The sequence below is a fragment of the Triticum aestivum genome, chromosome 6B, assembly GCF_018294505.1.
Source record: "Triticum aestivum cultivar Chinese Spring chromosome 6B, IWGSC CS RefSeq v2.1, whole genome shotgun sequence".
Classification (NCBI taxonomy): domain Eukaryota; kingdom Viridiplantae; phylum Streptophyta; class Magnoliopsida; order Poales; family Poaceae; genus Triticum; species Triticum aestivum.
Window position 1 is genome coordinate 437956474 of NC_057810.1, and position 7382 is coordinate 437963855.

Below are 7382 nucleotides of genomic sequence, written 5' to 3' on the forward strand. Positions count from 1 at the left end.
GAAGTTACTAGAGAGCACAACTCCACTTTCCTGCATTGGTTCATAGAGCATATTATTGCTAATCCCCCAGAAGAGGGCTCTAAGGACGGATTGCTCATATATGCCTTAGCACATGGCCCCTCGCCCAACCTCGTCACCTATCAGGCATACGATATCAACAGATATACGTTCCACATGGAGGCCAAAGATATGGAGAGTGATGATCAGAACTCAGGGGTGACGATGGAATGCATGACTGGTAGCGACAACAGCGCAACTGAGAGATTTTACGGATGGGTCGAGGAGATCTGCGAGCTTGACTACTTTAGACTGCACAACGCGACGATGTTCCGTGTCAGATGGGCTAAGAATGTCGAAAGATAAAACTGTATTTCACTACCATGACTATACCCAATGCCAAGAGCACTACTGTGAACGCTATCGCAAAAAACAAGCCATGGGTACACGCTAAGCACGTGACACAATGCTTCTTCATAACCAACCTGTGCAATCTCAGCCGTGTTGTCGTGAGGAGAGGCAAAAGGAACATCATTGGAATGGATGGAGTCGCCAACGAGGAAGACTACGACCAGTATGACAACCTAATGAGGGAAGATGACGATGACCATGAAGTGTACATCAAAAGAAGAATCTATACTACATTACCTAAGAAAGATCATACTCCATGGAAAAGGAAAAGTCACAATGAGGGGCTCAATTATTCTTCAACGCACAAGAAGGAAAAGAAGATCACTCAAAAATGAAAACGTCAACACCGAGGAACCATACGTTATCGGTCAAATGATGTAATATATATGTTCCTATTTTGTGTACACACTTAGCCATTATGCATGGGTCAAATGATGTAATATATATGTTCCTATTTTGTATAGATACTTAACCGTCAAATGATGCAATATATATCACCTTATTTATATACATTGTATCACCTTCCCTTCGTTCATTGCTCTCAAAAAAAAGGAAAAGAAAAGAAAAGAAAAGGGAGAGAAAATAAAGGAAAATAAAATAGAAGAAACAAACAGGAAAACTGCTATAGGTACTAGTTATAGCAGTAGCGCTTTTCTGAAAAAGAGCTATAACTAGTCAAGGTAGCAGTAGCGCTTTCTGTATAAAAACGCCATAGCTACCTGTAGTAGCAGTAGCGCTTTCCGGATAAAAGCGCTATAGCTAACTTAGCTATAGCTAACTTAGCTATAGCGTGTTTGTCCGAAACGCGCTACTGCTATCTCGACTTAACCCCCAAAATCCTCACTCTCTCTGCTTCTTCCCGCCTATGCTTTTCCCCCCAAAAACCCATTCTCTGTTCCCTCGTGTCGTCGCCGCCGGAGCCCTGCCCTCTCCACGCCCGTGCGCTCGCCCCCGACCCTGGTGCTTGGCCTCGACCCCGGCGCTCGCCCCCGTCCCAGCGCTCGCCCCTGACCCCGGTGCTAGCTCCCGTCTCCCCCGACCCTAGCGACCCTCGGTGTCGTGCCGTCTCACCCGACCCCGCCTCACCTCGATGCCACGCCGTCTCCCCCGACCCCATCTCACTACTGGAATCAGCTGCTTTGCTGTCCGCCATGGCCGATGGCAAAGGCATGGATCACGGACGGCAAACTGTTCGGATGAGCATGTGCCATCGAAGGCCTTCTTTGCCATCCGCTTTATAGAAACGGGCGACAAAGGATTATGCTGTCCGCCGACCGAGGCCAGCAGACGGCAAAGATAGTGGACGGCAGTGCTGTGGCGTGAGGGCCGTTAGGGGGTTAACGGTGCTTTTTGCCGTCTGCCAGCGGATGGCAAAGAGTCGAAGCTCTATTCTGTCCGCTGATAGATGACAAAGAGCTCAGCCAGGCAGCACTGGGAAGCTGCCACGAGTCCATCTATGTCGTCCGCCAGCAGACGGCAAAGAGTTTTCAATCTTTGCCGTCTGCTGGCTGACGACATAGATGGTCACTTTGTCGTCTGCCAGCCGACGGTAAAATGACCAAATAGGCAGCCAGTGTTCCTAGTTTGCACAGGTGACTGCCACGTGTCCTATTTGCCGTCTACTAGCGGACGGCAAAGCTCTTTGCCCTCTGCTAGCGGAGGGAAAAGCTCTTTGCCATCTACTAGCGGAGGGCAAAGAGGCTATATATCCCCCGTTTTTATTTAAATCCCATTAATTTGACATCGTTTCAAACACAGATATACATGAATACATATCCAACATATCGAACAACATGTCCAACAACATATTTCATCAAATCCAACAACATAGGTCAACAAAGTCCAACATATCCATATATACATAACCGGAAACAAGTTTCCAACAACATATCCAAACAAGTTTCCATAAAGAACAAGGAAGCACCAGAAGAATAGTACACTCCATGAATCCAAGCTTCCTCATGTAAAGCAAATATGCAAATTGGGAAAGATAAAAGTTAGAAGAAGAAGAAGAAGAAGAAGACTAGTTAGAAGAAGAAGAAGAAGATTTTTTTTCTCTTTCTTTTTCTCCTACCCTCTTCTTTATATTCTTCTTCTTCTAACTAAGGTAGGTAAAAATGTCATTTTATTGCTAAGCTACGTATAAATGCTAAGTGTATGTCATTTTAGAGCTAAGCTAGGTAAATAGGTCATTTTTGAGCTTAGTAAGGTTATTATGTCATTTTGGAGGAAAATAAGCTAAGTCTATATCATTTAGGAGCTAACAAAGATTATCATGCCATTTTTTACCTAAGTATGCTAAGTATGTCATAAATGAACTCAATAAGCTAAGTATAGCTCATTTTTCCTAACTTAGGTAATTATGCCATTTAGGAGGAAAATAAGCTAAGTATCCATTTGTAAAGCAAAACACTAGAGAAAACTTACCCTCATCACAACAAATGTGATGAAGATCGCAACTAAGGTAACAATTGATCAAACGGCATAATGATACCAAGCCTCATTATCAATGGCATATTTTATAATCTTCTTAAGCTTCAGGCGCATTGCATCCATCTTCAAGCGCATTGCATTCATCTTCATCTTGTGATCATCGATGACATCGGCAACATATAGCTCCAATGTCATCTTCTCTTCTTTAAATATTTTAATTTTTTCTTTCAAATACTGATTTTCTTTTTCAACTAAATTTAACTTCTCAACAAGAGGGTCCATTTCAAATTCCGGTTCACATACCTCGTAGATTAAAATATCACTATGTCAACTTGATGGCCATAATTGTCATAAATGCGAAATGCAACAAATAGTTAGGAAAGAGAATTTACCACATCCGAATCATAAAGCGGGCGAGAGCCGACCGGGACGGACATCAAGACCATGTCACTATGTATAACAAACAATCATACAAAGTAAGAAAGTTATAAATAGCAACTATATAAATCATACAATCATACAAATAACTATATAAATCAAGTACAACGTAAAAATTTGAATACCTAATAATCACTATCGGTAATGACGTGCTCGTCATCATCATTAATAAAAGCATCATCATCATCACTATCGGTAATGAAGTGCTCATCATCATCATTAATAAATGCATCATCATGTGGAAGGCCACCTTTACGTAATCGTTCAAGCATTGACAGGTCATCTGCAGCAGTAACTTCTTCTTCTTCCGGCTCTTCTTGTTCCGGCTCAGGGGTGAAGTCTGATTCACTATCGTTGTCTACTTCAATGTTCTGGGGTGGAGTAGAGCAGTTCTTGAAATGTTTTTTTGGAAAGACGTGTTTCTTGGAAGAATTCTCCTTCGTCATATGTGTCTTGGTTAATGTGAGGTTCATAATCCTTTTCATTGGGGGGAGGTGGTCTAACACATGGCGGCACTTCATAAATGACATCCCAACCACTGAGATTTTGATCACTTTGACAGGCCCACGATGGATAGAAAACTTGGGTTGCCTGTTGAGCCGTAATATAGACACCGGGAACATCCAAATGGGTGTTTTGTTTGATTTCGACTAGCCCTATATGTTCATGGGTACTTCTAGTCTCCCTCGGCTGGAACCAATAACATCTGAAGACTACGACGGTTGGTGGGTTTTCACCATAGAATTCAAGTTCATAAATTGCTTCAATTCTTCCATAATACTCTGTACCTCCTTCGCCGATACTAGAGACACAACAATTTGTAGACTTTTGGTCGGTCATAGATAGCTCTTTGCCATAGGTACGAAAGCGATACCCGTTGATGTCGTATTTGTCAAATGAACGGACCTTATAGTCAAAACCATTAGCTACTTGTCTCAATTCGGCATCCATTATCTCTGAATTAGCCTACAAGTTTAATACAAAAGGATTGTTGCATTAGTCGCAAATTAGCCAAAGAAAAGAAAGGGTCTAATGGAAATTGCCGTTTTTTGAACCAAGAGATGAAACCGGGATTTTCGGCTCCTTGTTTTCCCAGAAGCTCATACTCTTCGACGGAATCCTTTTGGATCACCACTCCATATGAGAATATGGCGATGTATCGACTGCATAAAATATCCAGGAATAAGAGAAGTTCAAAGGAATTAGAAGTTGTGAAACAATGTACCGAGATCTTACTCGATGTACGGCCGTACTTCTGTCAGGTTGTTGAAGAGATATAGCAAAATGGTCCGCCATTCTTCAACATCCAACCTTACTGGTTTCCAACCACCGGCTGGTGCGAGATTCCCTTTGAATATGCTGAGGTTGGATTGACCCTTTTGAGGTTCGTCAGCATTGTACCGAGGCTTCATATTATGCAAATGACGATTTTTGGCTTCGTAGTGTGCTGTCATGAAGTTTGCCGCCTCCTTAGTGATGAATGCCTCCGCCATCGATGCTTCTATTCTACGTTTATTTTTACATTTTGCTTGAAGCGTCTTCTGCATCCTCTCAGTTGAGTAGCACCAACAATTTTTCATGCCCCCCAGTCGTGCCTCGGTCTGGAGATGCAAAATCAAGTGTTGCATTGGATTAAAGAAGCTTGGCGGAAAGATCTTCTCTAACTTGCAGATCAACTCAGGCGCCAACTGTTCCATTTCTTCTAGGAGGCTATGCGATAGTTCTTTTGCACAAAGAACACTGAAGAAATAGCTTAGCTCTGCTAGTATTAGCCATTCATCCTCAGGGATGAAGCCACGCAACATCACCGGCATTATCCGCTCAATCCATATGTGCCAATCATGACTTTTTAGAGCAAATATTTTCAATTTTTGAAGACTCGCTCCCCTCTTTAGATTTGCTGCATACCCATTAGGGAACATTAACTGCATTTTCACCCACAAAATAATTTACTTCATACCTAGCCTTCCAAGATTGAACCATGCCTTTCGCTTCGTCCAGTTGATCCCCTTTCCTTTCGGTTCTTTCATGTTTTGTAACAGTCTATCACATAGCTCCTCTTGATCGACTCTAGCCTTAGCATTATCCTTTGATTTCCCCTCTATGCCGAACAATGTACCAAAAATGGCATCGGCGATATTCTTTTCAGTGTGCATCACGTCGATGTTGTGTGGGAAAAGGAGGTCTTTGAAGTAAGGCAGATCCCAGAAACATGTGTTGTGAGTCCAGGCGTGTTCCTTATTATACCCCCTAAAATACCCTGGACGCTCTGGATCTGGCTCAAGAGCATTTAACTGATCTAGGGTCTGCTGGCCTGTCAACACAGGTGGTGCAGAGTGTTTGACAACTCTACTTTTGATGAAGTTCTTCTTGTCTTTCCTGAACTTATGGCCAGGATGTAGAAATGGTCTATGCAAGTCGAAGCAACTATACTTGTGCCCTACCGTCTGCCAACGAAACTCAAGAGCTACCTTGCATGTGGGGCACGGGAACCTTCCATGCACACACCAGCCAACGAATAGCGCATACGCCAGCAAGTCATGCGTCGAGTCCATGTACCATGCATGAATTATGAAGTTCTCTTTGCTAAAGGCGTCATATGTCTTGAACCCATTATCACAAGCTTCTTGCAATTCGTCCTTAAGTGGTTGCATGTACACATTCATATTCTTCCCCGGATTGTTGGGCCCTGGAATTATCAACGTCAGGAAAATGTTCTTTCTTTGCATAATCTGCCCAGGGGGGAGATTGAGTGGAATGACAAACACGGGCCAACAGTTGTATGGGGTTGCCATCTGATCAAACACACTGAACCCATCTATGCTGACGGCGACTCGAGGATGCCTTGGATCTGCCTTTTTTCCTTATGTAATGCATCGAAGCGCTTCCACGCTTCACCATCCGATGTGTGCACCATCATCACATTCCCATCTGCATCTAGTTCGGTTCTTTTGCCCGTTTTGTGCCATGCCATCTGTCTGGCCGTCTCTTCGACCATGAAAAGACGTTCAAGTGTTGGTATGATTGGCATATACCGAAGAACATTAACGAGTATTTTGGTCTGCGTCTTCTCACCCATACCGTTGTCTACCACAACACACCTGGAAGAATTGCAAATGGGACAATAGTTCAAGTCCTCATATTTAAGCCTATATAAGACACATCCTTTCTCATAGGCATGTATCTTCTCATAGGGCATCTTAAGAACACGGAGGATTTTGTCTGACTGGTACAGGTTTGGAGGTAGCACATGGCCTTTGGGTAGAAATCGTCTGAATACTGTCATCATTGCGTCGTAGCATTCTCTTCCCAAGTTGAATTGAGCCTTCAAAGCCATTATTTGTGAGATGACATCCAGCTAACAAAGCTCAGTGTGCTCATGGAGAGGACATTTTGAGGACTCCAACATTTCCGTGAAGGCCTTTGCAGATTCCTCCATCTCCTCGTCCGAGTCCCGAGCATCGTCAATGTCATGCACCATGTCTGCAGTCCCGGTACCACGCTCGTCAGTGCAACGACGAACCTCGGCTCTGGCATGTTGGGCAGACTCACCATGTAATGTCCAGACCGTGTAACCAGGCGTAAAACCAAACTTCTGCAGGTCTTTACTCATTTCAAGCTCGTCCCTCTTTTTATAGTTGTCGCAACGGGCATGGGGGCACCAGCTAAATTCCTGGCCATTTGCAAATGCGGCTCTAACAAACCCCTTGGTTTTTGTTAACCATTCCTCGGTCCAAACTTTTTGACTAGTGTAACCGGTGTACATCCATGCACGATCACTCATATTGACTTCCTAATGCACACACAAGAAATATATACATAATTAAGCAAATCATATCCATCAGTTCATGGAGTTTGTCAGTTTTATTACGTCCATGCAACCTACACGCTAATAGGTAAAGATAGGTCCTAATCCCACCCGAGTATGTGTAGATCGGGTTTGTTTTCCCATGCTCTGCTCCAGATCCGATGCAAAATTTTGGCAGCACCTCCCCGCTGTTCTCCTGATACACGTCTCGGCAATAAGTAGAGAGGATGTGTACCCGGAGAACAACAGGGAGGCACTGACGAAATTCTGCATCGGATCCGGAGCTGAGCATATG